The sequence below is a fragment of the Pelophylax lessonae genome, assembly GCF_965119305.1.
Source record: "Pelophylax lessonae genome assembly, chromosome: 3".
Classification (NCBI taxonomy): Eukaryota; Metazoa; Chordata; class Amphibia; order Anura; family Ranidae; genus Pelophylax; species Pelophylax lessonae.
In genome coordinates, this window is record NC_138770.1 from 517,819,239 (window position 1) to 517,832,503 (window position 13,265).

The 13,265-nt window shown below is 39.2% G+C and overlaps 1 protein-coding gene and 1 pseudogene across 2 annotated transcripts in view; one reads left to right on the plus strand and one right to left on the minus strand.

The window, feature by feature from the left end:
- Positions 1-10,854, plus strand: part of LOC309549695 (sulfotransferase 6B1-like) — a 403,842-nt gene extending 392,988 nt beyond the window's left edge. Inside the window, exon 8 of the mRNA XM_082250145.1 lies at positions 10,843-10,854. The gene's annotated coding sequence lies outside the window, so the exon portion shown is untranslated. The remainder of the gene's footprint in view (positions 1-10,842) is intronic.
- On the minus strand, positions 4,103-6,023 carry LOC309550613 (annotated as a pseudogene). The gene is made up of 2 exons: positions 5,694-6,023; positions 4,103-4,897 (listed from the first exon to the last, which is right to left on the minus strand). The product of its transcript is annotated as an uncharacterized misc_RNA (transcript).
- Positions 10,855-13,265: the final 2,411 nt, after the last annotated feature.

Sequence of the window (13,265 nt, forward strand, 5' to 3'; positions counted from 1 at the left end):
TATAGATCCCCCTTATAGCAGGCCAGGGTGAGGAGAGGTCCCCCATATAGATCCCCCCTTATAGCAGGCCAGGGTGAGGAGAGGTCCCGTCCCCCATATAGATCTCCCCCTTACAGCAGGCCAGGGTGAGGTGAGGTCCGGGGGCCCCCATATAGATCCCCCTCACCCTGGCCTGCTGTAAGGGGGGATGCTGGACATAAAAACAAAGAAAAGGAACAGACTTTGTTGCGAAAATGACATGAGAGTGCCACTTGCCAAGATAAAGCCGTGCATTTCTGAACTGGTCTCTGAAAGACAACAGCAGAAGTCACACTAATTTACAGTAAATATTCATTATTATGTTTTTGTGTGAAAATCATGTTTTAATGGTTTTGTTCTTTGTTCTTAATGGTTTTGTTCATTTTGTGCACCTATGTATAAATATATACCTAAAATAATATATACCTATGTTTTGAATTTGAAAAAATCATATTTTATTTTTCCAATTAAGAAGGGTTCGGTGAATGCGCATATTAAACTGGTGGGGTTCAGTACCTCCAACAAGGTTAAGAACCACTGCATTAAGCAGGCCATAGACGATACGAATATCGTCCGAAAACCGTAAATGCCAGTGTTATCGAACGATTTTCGTATCGTTAGTGTGGTATGTAAACTATGCGTTTTTCATACGACAGCAAAAATTCACATATCTAACATGTTGGGTTTTTCCGCGAAATTTGTCCAATTTTCGTATCATTAGTGGTTTAGTCGTTCGATTCCACAGAACAACACACAACTGCGCATGTTTCCGAAAAGAATGACCCGGAAGGTAAATAAAAAGAATATCAACACGGACGACTGTTCGGCCGAAAAACCGCAATACATCAAATATTATATGTTCAAGCAAACTCTGCTAAGAGGCCAATATGTGTGCATGAAAAGTGTAAACACAAAAGTATGTGTATTGCAAAATGACTTTTAACACCTTTTTTCAATAAACGGACCCACTGCATTGTTGTACAGCTGCAGAATAAATGGTACAGCAAGTTTTCTTTCTGCAGGATGTATATGTTCCAATATTGTTTGTCATTAATAACATATGGTTATCCTAATTGTCATTTTAACAGTAGATTATTTTGATGAGAATGTCATTGTCTATACTACCATAAAGATCAATAGCTGTGTATACAGTTAATATCACATAATGCATGAAATAAAGACACTTGAAACCAATTTCAAAATAACCATCAATTTATAGGATGAACAATAAACAAAAAGTGTAGTTGCGCATGTCCAGCACACAAACATTTCCCTATTTAGGATCTTAAAAGCTTGTACATATGTACATCAATATAGTTAGTAAATATGTACATACAGCCAAAATTTAACAGTACAAAAGTACATAAACAGTCACATAGTGCAATTGTATTTTTAATAAAGTGCAAGTCAGAGCAAGGGCCCTTTCTCACAATCCAATGAGATTCGCCTGTCATGTTGTCAGGCGGAACTCATTGGAATGTTCCATGCATCCCCATAGGGCAGCGAATGTCAGTGGAAACATGTCCACTGACATCCGCTGCTATCCGACCAGATCAAAGCCTGACGGATGGAAATTATCATTTACATCTGTCAGGCGGATCGGATGGATATGATGAAAATGGACAGGTGGTCCCCAAAAGAGAACGGTGGGGTTCTGACAGCTCTGTCTCTGCACAAAGAGCAGAGAAAGAGCTGTCAGACACCTGCTCATAGGGGATTTGGGGGTGGACCCCCCTTTCAGCAGAATGGAGTACGTGGGTGCATGCGGACAGTGTGAATGGGCCCCTACTTTATAACAACCATTTTTATTTTTTAAAGTGCCATAACGAAACATGGTCTTAAAAAAATTTTTTTGTTTCCAGAGTATTTAAACCTTTGCTAATTGGTCTATCACATCAGAAATCCTGCCTTGAAACGATTTCATTTTATTGCAAACTTTCTCAATATCTGAATTGATTTGCATTAAATCAGCAATCATGCGGTTTGCAGATGCAGAAGTGAATGGAGAACTGCCAGCAGTAGACATTGTAAAGCCTATAAGAAAACATGAAAAATCATTAAAATCACAGTATAAACGTTATAATGAGCATACGTTTATGTGACATTTGGTTATGTACCTGAACTGGTGGCAATGCTGCTCCAATCACTGCCTTCAACTGGTGTGAGACATATCAGTGTTGTGTCAGTCGTCATCTCAGACTCTGCACTTGTCTGCTGTTCATTTCCCGCCTCTGCATGGGCCTTTCTAGAATGTCCTTTGAAAATTAATAAATACATGTATTTAACTTCAAATACTATACATATATTTAAATGCAATCACACTATGCATATTATTTCTGTATAGAAGACAAAAATACACTATAGATATGCATAGAAAATCACAATGATGCAAGCTGTGTAGTATGCACTCTCTGCATGCACATGTCACATGGCATATACAGAACATACACTCACACAGAAAAACCCAAGAACATCATACATTCTTGTTAAAAATTTTATACTTACTTTTTTGAAGAATTTTATTGATTTTCCTTAGCTGATGGGATTCTCTGGATTTTAAGTCAGACCAGCGTTTTTCTCACTTGATCTTTAGTGCGTTCAACACCATGGTTTTTCTGTAGGACACGTATAACTTTCTCCAGAATTTGATCTTTTCTCACATTTTTTTTAGGGTAGACTTGCTTGCGGCAGTCATAATCCTTCTTTTGAAGAATGTTCACCATGTCCACCATCTCCTCCAAAGACATGTTGGTGGCTTTCTTCTTCCTGGGGCTTGTCACAATGGTTGTCTGGTGACCTTCTTCCACCTCCACGATTTCCTGCTCCTCATCTGTCCCAGATCTTTCGCTCTGAGAAGCTGCCATGTCTTGTCCCTCTGCCATGATTTCTCCCACAAGCCCCCGAAAGAAAGAAGAGGCGGGGCCTGTACATGGTATATAACGCACGTGCGCATTGCACGAATATGCAGCGACTTTTCGGGACGTAGGAAAGTCTATTCGTGCAGAGAACGCTGAACACACATCCCTGAGGTAAGTTCAAAATGCTGACTCTCCATTGCATATTTCACTTTTTCTACGGAAATACTGTGTTATAATGTAAATATATGCTATTTTATTACTGATAGAAGTCCTTTTGCAGTATAAGAGCTGTTCAAAAAGGATAAAAATTAGACCTCACTCCTGTCCAAACTTATCTCAGTCACGATTCATGGCACATGGCTCATCCATTATATGAACAGGCTGCCTGAAACTTTCATATCTTGTTAGTTCTATTGTCTTAAGTATTATTTATTCTTCTTATTTAGTCATTATTAATGTGCAAAATCATTATGTGTTATATTTTACACATGTATAACAAGGCTTTGCAAGGTAACTTAGTAAAATATATATACATATTTTTTTTTTTTTTTTAAAGGAAAATGCCTCTCACATTCACATCTACTGAGTTCCTTCCCCAATTCATTGATAAATACAGAGAATTTTTCGTGCTTATGGGATGTGAAATCCAGGGATTATTCTAATAGATATAAGCGTGATGAGGCCATCAAAGAACTAAAGGAGCTATGTAAAGAGGTTTGCAAAGATCCAACTGACCTATATGTAAAGCACAAGATTGCTAACTTGTGGACTTTTTTTTAAAAAGGAGTATAAAAAAATACAAGCGTCCAAGAAATCTGGAGCAGGGGCTGATGATGTCTATGTCCCACGTTTGTGGTACTTCAAAGACCTGATGTTTCTTGCTGACACAGATGATCCAAGAGAGTCCCATTGCACTCTGCCACCAAGTGCTGCATCAGACTCCAGTTTGATATCTGACCCAGAAGCAGAGGAAATGTCACAGACACAGACTCAGACACAGGTATATCCAAATTTTCGTTTAATTCACAATGTTTTTTCTTTGGGGGAGGGGGGGGGTTGGAGGGCCCAATGAAACAACTATAGGGTCAGGGGTCCTTCTGCCTCATGGGCCAGTCATAGTAGAATGTAACAAAAACTAGAATAAAGAATACTCATATATTGTATATGATTTATTAAGCTGTCTTTATTTAGAGCAAGTCATTTCTTACAAAATATAATACATATGATTATATGCGATCCTGCCATGCAACTGCACCACTGCCCATAAAATAATCTGTGTAATGAATGCGATTTTGACGTGCATTTGCAGTTGGTAGCCTAGGCCTTGCAGGAGCTAAATTTACCATGCCACTGCTGTCATTTCGCCAATCACCTGGCACAATTGTGCCACTGGTAAGATCTTCAATATCAACTGCAGTTGATGGCATATATGACACAGTTGTGCTTCTTAAATAATTGTGTAACATACAGCAGCACTCCACTATTATGTCAATTTTTTCAACTGTAACATTAATGGCGGTGTGGAAAATGCGGAATCTGCTGGCCATGATCCCAAATGCATTTTCTACCACCCTTCTCGCCCTAGACAATCTATAATTAAAGATTTTCTGGGGAGCAGTTAAATTGCGCAAGGGATAGGGTTTCAACATGTGTTCATGTAAGGCAAATGCATCGTCCCCAATGAACACAAAATTAAGGCCCTCAACTGTCTCACTGGAAGATGGAAGATGCAACATTCCTTCTTTTAATCGATGCATAAATGGACTGCGCTCTATCACACCTCCATCCGAGTTTCTTCCATTTTTCCCTATATCCAAGTACATAAATTCATATTTGGCATTCACAATTGCCATTAGAATTATGCTGAAGAACCCTTTATAGTTGTAAAAATAGGATCCTGAATGTGCTGGTGGTGTAATTCTCACATGTTTCCCATCAATTGCGCCACCACAATTGGGGAAATTCCACATGTCCTGGAATTCTTTGGCAACTTCTTTCCATTCTTCAGATTTAGAAGGAAACTGTTGGCAAGATAGAAAAAAATTTAAACATGTTTTAATGATAATTAGTGATCATATTTTCTTCTTAATTTTTTTTTTTCTATAGGATACATTAAGCCCAGTATCAGAGCAGCCAGGAACATCAACTCAGAGAACTCAAAGAGGAAAGAAGAGAAATCTCGACTACGATACTGCCAGTTTGCTGAAGGATGCATCATCTATCATGAAGCAGAAAGATGATGAATGTGATGCTGTGGGTCATCTGGTTGCACACAAATTACGGAGAATGTCCATGGAGCAACGAGACATTTGTGAAGCTATAATGCATAAAATGATTGCCTTTGGACTAAAGGGCAATCTTACACCTAACACAGATATAATAGGGTATCAGGGATGTACATCTCCTCCACCTGTAACATCTGCTCCACCTGTAACATCTGGCCAATATTGGCACCCAAATATGTCTCAATCACAGGGAAACCCAAGCAGGTCAGTGCGTCCTGAACCACCTCAAGGTTCTTGGTTTCATGGCCCCCAATACACAAATCTGTAAAAAAAACTTCTAGATATGTTGCTCAATATTATTGCATTTCTTTGGTGTATTTGTTCCTTTTTTATTGGTTATTGTTTAAGAATTATATATTTTCATAATAATGATTTGGAAATGGGTATGTATTGATTTAAGAAAATACAAACTTTTTCAGACAACCGTGTACAGGAAGTTACATATTTTTTAATAAAATTGATGTACTCACAAAATTTGACTTATGTTTGCAGTAATATTCTTACTAATTTAAGTTGTAATTTTTATAATTACCTTTAAAAACTGTGGCTGGAGCACCTTCACTATGGCCTGACACGTCTCAGGTATGATTCTTCCCAAGGATTGGGCAGAGATTCCAGTGGTGAACTTCAGGTCTTCATAAGACCTGCCTGTTGCCAAAAAACGCAGGGTTGCCATGAGCCTCTCCTCTGCACTAATAGATTTTCTCATGCAGGTGTCCTATTTGGTGATATGTGGCTGCACAAGAGCTAATAGCATGTCAAAGGACTGCTGGGTCATCCGCAAATAATTACGGTAATCCTCAGGATTATTTTCTCTGAGGTTTGTTAGCAGGTTTACATGTGAAAATTGCTCTCGTTGCATGAGCCAGTCTTTGGCCCACACTCTGCTCTTCCTTCTATTTTTCTTCTTTTTCTTCTCCTCCTCCAAAGCAATCAATGCAATAACCATTGCTGCCATTTTCTGATTCCTATTATACCTCTTGAATGGCATTTTATTGCTGAGAATAGTCGTATGCTGTGGCGAATGATTGCTCTGTTCGCAAATGACACGATCCGACTTTTAACTGTAGGGGGAGTGCCCAGTGGAGGTGTGGTTAAAAGGTCAAGACAACATTGCATCACTTCCTATACTGGCAGAAGGAAGAAGTGTTTTGTCGTACGATTTTCGAATCACATTGATGGTACACTCGATGATGTGCACGACTGGCGCTTGCGTTTATCGAACGACAAATCGTACGAAATTCGAAACGTGTATGGCCTGCTTAAGGCAAACAAGTGGACATCTGTGTCTCCTACCCTACTGGATGGGGAAGGGGTCAGATATCTTGTGAGTAACCTGTCTAAGGGCTTGTGGTAGGGTATAAAAGATCCTAATCCATTAACTACGCCAGCCCCGGAAGGTTTACCTCCATTCATGACCAGGTCATTTTTTGCGTTATGGCCCTGGGTTATTTTACCTGACCATTGCATGGTCGTGCGACACTGTACCCCCCAAAAAATTGATGTCCTTTTTCCACACAAATAGGGCTTTATTTTGGTGGTATTTGATCACCTCTGCGTTTTTATTTTTGCGCTAAAGAAAAAAAAGGCCAATAATTTGGAGAAAAAAAAAAACAATATTTTTTTACTTTTTGCTATAAAAAATATCCATTAAAAAAATAACAAAAATATAATTTCCTAATCAATTTAGCCCATTATATATTCTGCTACATTTTTTTGGTAATAAAAATCCCAATAAGCGTTTATTGATTGGTTTGCTCAAAAATGTTTGCATCTACAAACTATTGGATAGATTTATGGAATTTTTATTTATTTAATTTTTTTTACTAGCAGTGATCAGCGATTTTTAGTGGGACTGTGGCATTGTGGTAAACAAATCTGACACTAAGTGACACTTTTTTGGGATCAGTGGCACTAATACAGTGATCAGTGCTAAAAAAATGCACTGTCACTGTACTAATAACATTGGCAGGGAAAGGGTTAGCATCAGGGGCGATCAAAGGGTTAAATGTGTTCCCTGGAAGTGCTTGCTGGGGGGTGCTTTGACTGGGGGAAGACAGAGATCTGTGTTTATGCTTAGCAGGAACACAAGATATTCATCTTCCCCTACTACAGAACAGTGATCTGCCTTTCTCATGAGCAATCGCCGGGTGTCAGTGAACATCGGGTCCGCTGGATTGGCTCCCACTGTGTCCAATTACAGCAAGAGAGGGTCGCCGGGGACGTGTGCATGCCCCAGACACAGTGCAGGAAATGACATACAGGTACATCATTTCACGCAGGAGGGCCGCCCTGCTGCAGTATATCTGCGTGAGGTGGTCCAGAACAGGATAAATAAAATCATCTCCAATCATCTTTCAGGTAATATACTCATTTCTTTTACAAGATAAAGTCTACCTTGTCTCTCTGCAATACTTAGAAGGTAACAAACTATATAATTACACTGTTTTGCTCCTGTGCAATTTAAAATTCCCTATGGCTTTAAGATTTGTTTTGGCTGCTCCTTCTATCATTCAATTAAGGATTATTATGGGAGACTAAAAACATCAGTTATTGCAGCCAAAACTACCTAAAAAAAGCATTTTTTTCAATTAGAAAGAATCAGATTGGGGTGTTGCTGTTTTCAAGCCAATATAGATGCAAAAATAAGTTGCACATCCAAAATACTGTTTCACTGATGTCCATGAATCCATGAAAATTTGTACTGTTCTAAAGTTGGTGTTTTTCTCATGTTGCCCATAAAGTCACATTAATAAGACCCTTTTACCACCCTACAATTTTTTTTTTTTTTTACATTGGTAAACGTCCCCCATGACAGTGCCCAGTTCCCCATGCCCTTTCTTGATGATAACGGGTTTCAAGCATCACGGAGCTGGAGGATGTTAGAGACCTTGCGCTCCTCCACCTTCCGTTTGAGGATGCTCCACAGATGCTCAATAGGGTTTAGGTCTGGATACATGCTTTAAATCCAAAAAGTGCAGCGCTGAAACCAGTGTACAATTAAAAATGCTAAAAAGCTCCAAAATTATATAAAGGAAGAGGGGTAGTGTCCAAATGAATAGTCCCAATAACAAGTGCAGAGATATGAATCCACGTGCAAAATATCCAGACGCAACGTCCACACGCCCCCCAACGGAGTCGGCTGTTTCTACATGCTGATTTGGAGACCTGCGGGACGCCGCGGTTAGACCCACGACCAGCCTAACTATATGCCTGTTTTGTCTTTTATATTGTAAGTAGTTTTTTAAATAAATATTGCCTATTGTTTATGGGATTACGCTATGGGCCTCTATTTCTCTCTACATATGTATCTATGCTCGATGGAGTAAATGAGGAGTTCCAAGCCTGACATATATTAATGTTATTGGTATAACAACCCACCGGAAAAGGCTGTCTTTCTTGGGAGTTTTGAAGCACTTGAGTTTGACATCAGTCGATCTACTGGTTTTATTACTAGCTGGGAGAGGCTGTCTCATTCAGTTGAGCAGCCACGGAATTCTGGTAAGCTGCTTGTTATACCTGAGCACAGAGGTGTCCCCTCCTTACACTTACCCTTGGTGTCACTGGAAGAAATCTGAATATTTTGCACGTGGATTCATATCTCTGCACTTGTTATTGGGACTATTCATTTGGACACTACCCCTCTTCCTTTATATAATTTTGGAGCTTTTTAGCATTTTTGATTGTACACTGGTTTCAGCGCTGCACTTTTTGGATTTATTGCATTTTTGAATCACTGTTAGTTGATTTTGTGCTAGCTGCTCACAATTGTTTAGAGTTACCACATTTTTTGTCATATTTAGCGCGGAAATTTTCATCTTTTTATATCTTACTGGATACATGCTTGGCCAGTCCATCATTTTTACCCTCAGTTTCTTTAGCAAGGCAGTGATCATCTTGGGGGTGTGTTTGGGGTCGTTATCATGTTGGAATATTGCCTTGTGGCCCAGTCTCCAAAGGGAGGGGATCATGCTCAGCTTCTGTATTTCACAGTACATATTGGCATTCATGGTTCCCTCAATGAACTGTAGCTCCTCAGTGCTGGCAGCACTCATGCAGCCCCAGACCATGCCACTCCCACCACCATGCTTGACTGTAGGCAAGACACACTTGTCTTTGTACCCCTCACCTGGTTGCCACCACACACGCTTGACACCACCTGAACCAAATGACACCACCTGAACTTCCAGTGACTAGTATGAGAGAGTGAGAACACCAAAATTAACACACCTGCTCCCCATTCACACCTGAGACCTTGTAACAATAACGAGTCACATGATACCGGGGAGGGAACATAGCGAATTAGGCCCAATTTGGACATTTTCACTTAGGGATGTACTGACTTTTGTTGCCAGCAGTTTAGACATTAATGGCTGTGTGTTGAGTTATTTTGAGGGGACAGCAAATTTACAATGTTATATAAGCTGTACACTCACTACTTTACATTGTAGCAAAGTTAAGGGGTATGAGAAATTATTACGGCCACAAACACATGCACAGGTTGAACTGGATGGACTATTGTCTTTATTCAACCTCAACTACTATGTAACTATGCAAAAGTGTCATTTCTTCAGTGTTGTCACATGAAAAGATATAATAAAATATTTAAAAAAATGTGAGGGGTGTACTCACTTTTGTGAAATACTGTAACTAACATGTGAACTTCTTCTAGGTAATAAGAACACTACGATCCTTTCTTTGGTGACAAAGGGAAAGTAAATAGCAAGTTGAGACCAGGCTCCCATATGTCAAAGGCCCAATGGTACCTGCTTCTAATGCTATGTCTGCTCTTCCACTGCTTTGTACATTTCTGTAGCTAAGAATCTATAATTGCACATGAACATATGTGCTAAATGATCCAGTCTTGCTTTCATTAAATGGCTATTTTTTAAAAATTCTAGAGTACAATAGTTATTTGGTTTGCAAGCGATACACAGGATTAGACACACTGTACCGCTGAACAGCAATTTGTTTGATGTATTTAATGTTAACTAGACTTGTCCTCAACTCTGATTTATTGGCAACTGCAAAATCAATCCATCAACCTTACTGCAAAGTAAACAAGAAAATGTACAATATTTTCTGTGTGTGTTGCCATGGAGATCTCTCTGCATTACGGCAGTCTGTTCCCTTCAAATGTTATAAACTCCTTTGGAGACCTTTTGCACTTTCTCCAAATGTTGACAACCCCTTTGAGGTACTAGAGGTTAATATTTTACACCCCCTTTATTGTTAAAAACATGTTGTTTTCTGTTTTCAAAGGTCTGACTTGTATTATTTTAATTATTTAGTAAATATATTAAATATTAGCAATGAGAAAATTTATGTCAAAACACAATCGCCATTTAAATTTATGTGGGCAGAGAGGGTTTTGAAGTTTATTGTGTAGAAATGTTTTCCTTTTAACAGCTATGCCACATTCCAAAGAGGTAATATAATTGGCTGGGGGATTAGAGAATAAAACTGCTCTAATCCATCAGCCAATTGTGTCACCTCTTTTCTTCTTGAACTTAAATAGTTACCTCTCTGAGATGAGCAACACAGACAGTTTTTAATTCCTGAGACTTTAAAATTTAGATAAAACGACAGGAACTAGAGATGATTCACATATAAATATTGTGACCACATAAATAATGTTTTTTTTTTTTTTTTCAATGGGGCAATGGATTCCAATTTCTGCAGCAGAACTGTGGCATTATGCCATTGATGTCCAATTCTGTGAATCAGTTTTGAGGGAGATGAGCACCTTCATGTAGTTCATAAGTTTATAAGGAATTTATAAGGAATTTGCACACCCAAACATTTGAATTATGTAGGTTTGAAAGAAAATAGGGCTCTTTATGAGCCTATCACTGGCTCTGTAAAATATGCATTTAGGAGCTAAGATTTGGTAAGGTTTACTTTAAAATGACTTCCTATATGTTTTACATTAATTTAGAATCACCATAAGGCTAGTTGTAGGGGATATACCAAACATACAGGTCATTTGCATAAAGTGCAAGTGTATATTCAATGGAGCCAAATGTACTTCCTTGTATGGATGAGCAGTTACAGAGACTTGTCATAAGACACCGGTGATTAAATATGAGAGAGAGAGAGAGAGAGAGTAAAGCCAGTTCCATTGGCAATGGAGAAACTTGTAGAGAGGGAGCCAATCGTTTTAAAGGCTTAAGGTAAAGTATAGAGAGCCATATTTTAGAAATCAAAATAGAAAGTATATTTTAGGCGCTCACAGGGGGTGCTAGTCCTTTTGCTGGCTGCAAATTAAAACAAATGGTCAGGTGGTGGTCAATTAAGGCACTGGCACATCGGGAAAATGGGAGCTTAGATAACCTTGGAAAGGTTTGGATGGAGGGTTCGTGTGCCTGTTATACAAGGTAGTGGTGATGGGCTAGTCTCGGTTCAGGGAGGGGAGAAACAGGGGTGTAGATCCACTTGATAAAGGAGTGCGCATGCCCGACAGCGGCATGTTGCGCATGCTCTGAAACGCGCAGTAAAGCCCGGATAAGCCCACACAGCCCTTGTGACGTCAGACGCTGCCGGCCGCCGCTCCAGCTTCCCGCAGTTCCATCGCCAATCCGACCCGGAAGTCGCCCTGAGTCTACCCCCGGACCTCTCCCGGACAATTGGACCGCACCGGAACTAGAGCAGGCTCCCAGCCATCGGACTATACCACGCTGCACACGTCAATGAGTTTACAGATGTGAGTCACTATAAGCTTTTTGTTGAATAAACCTGTTTACTGCACTCAAGAGGCGCTTTTCCCCTTTCTTTCATATTTTAGAAATCAGGACATCTTCCAAGCCAGCATGAGATGTTTTGTGGTGTAGGAAGTCCCAATCTATCATGTTGAGTGGGACAATCTTTTTTTCAGAAAAAGAAAGTTTATTGATTGCTTTATTTGTACTAGTACATGATTCTCTGCATAATGCAAACTCAGATTGATCTGTATGTATTATAGTTATGTATAGAGAGTAGGGGTTGTAAGCAGTTTGTGATTATTTTTCATACAGTTTAATGTCCCCACTCAGTAAGGATGTAGTTCTCTAACTTCCAAGAGTCTGTTTCATTTTTACACAGTTTTAAAATGACAGAGATGTGGGCTTTCAAAAACCTAGGGGAAATGGATGTTCAGGGGAAATGGCATTGAAAGAGTTTTAATAAAAGAGATGACAGTTTCTGTCTGAAGACTTCATAAAGCCATTTAATTAGGCCATCCATGCTTTCCCATTAGATGTCATTTTGATGGCCTGTGCCAGTTCTTTTTTGTTAAAAGGAGAATTGAGTGTTTTAATGATATCTGTGGGAGGGGTAGACGTTTAACCTCCTGGAGGTAATTTGAAATTTGAAATTTCTTTCTACCTTCTCAGATTTTGGTTATGAGCGGAATTCATGCTTTAGATTATACAGGTTAGAGTAAAATCCCAGAAGTTTATGAACCAGTCCTTTAGAGGTTGATTTTAATGGTAAGATGTTATGTTGCTGGTGTGGATGTAGTAGGTGTATTCATATGTTGTATTCATGTGAGGATTTTAGGATGTCATCACAGTACAGGAATTTTGGCCTATGAGTTTTAGTAGTAGTTGGTTCTGAGAAAAAAAATGTGGGGAAAGGCAGAGCATAGAAGAGATAGGAAAGTGGTATATTGAACAGTGTACAGGTGAAGTCTGGTAGCCAGGTCAAACTAGACATTGGGCAGTAGGGAACTGAAGGTTGGTCTTGTGCACAGGCTGCAGAGATACACATTCAAAGAAAGAATTATTGCGCACATTTAAACAGCCATCACAAATAATTCACGTAATGTGTGTATTGTTTAAAATTAAATTTTCTGTTTATTTCCTTTGATTGTCAGCACTAGCTAGTCACCATAGTGTGGTAATTTACTGAAGTACTGCAGTCAGGAAAATACTGCATTTTGGTCAATAGATGAAGCTGACAATCTTAGGAAAAAAATAGAAAATGACATTTTGCGCATATTAGACACTTTGGAATTCGCAATGGCTGTGTAAATTCTGATATACTTGCACAGCTATTTGTTTTTTAAATAGAACTCTAAAAGTGTGAACCCTAACCTGAGGGTGTAGGGACCTGTGATTGATGCAGA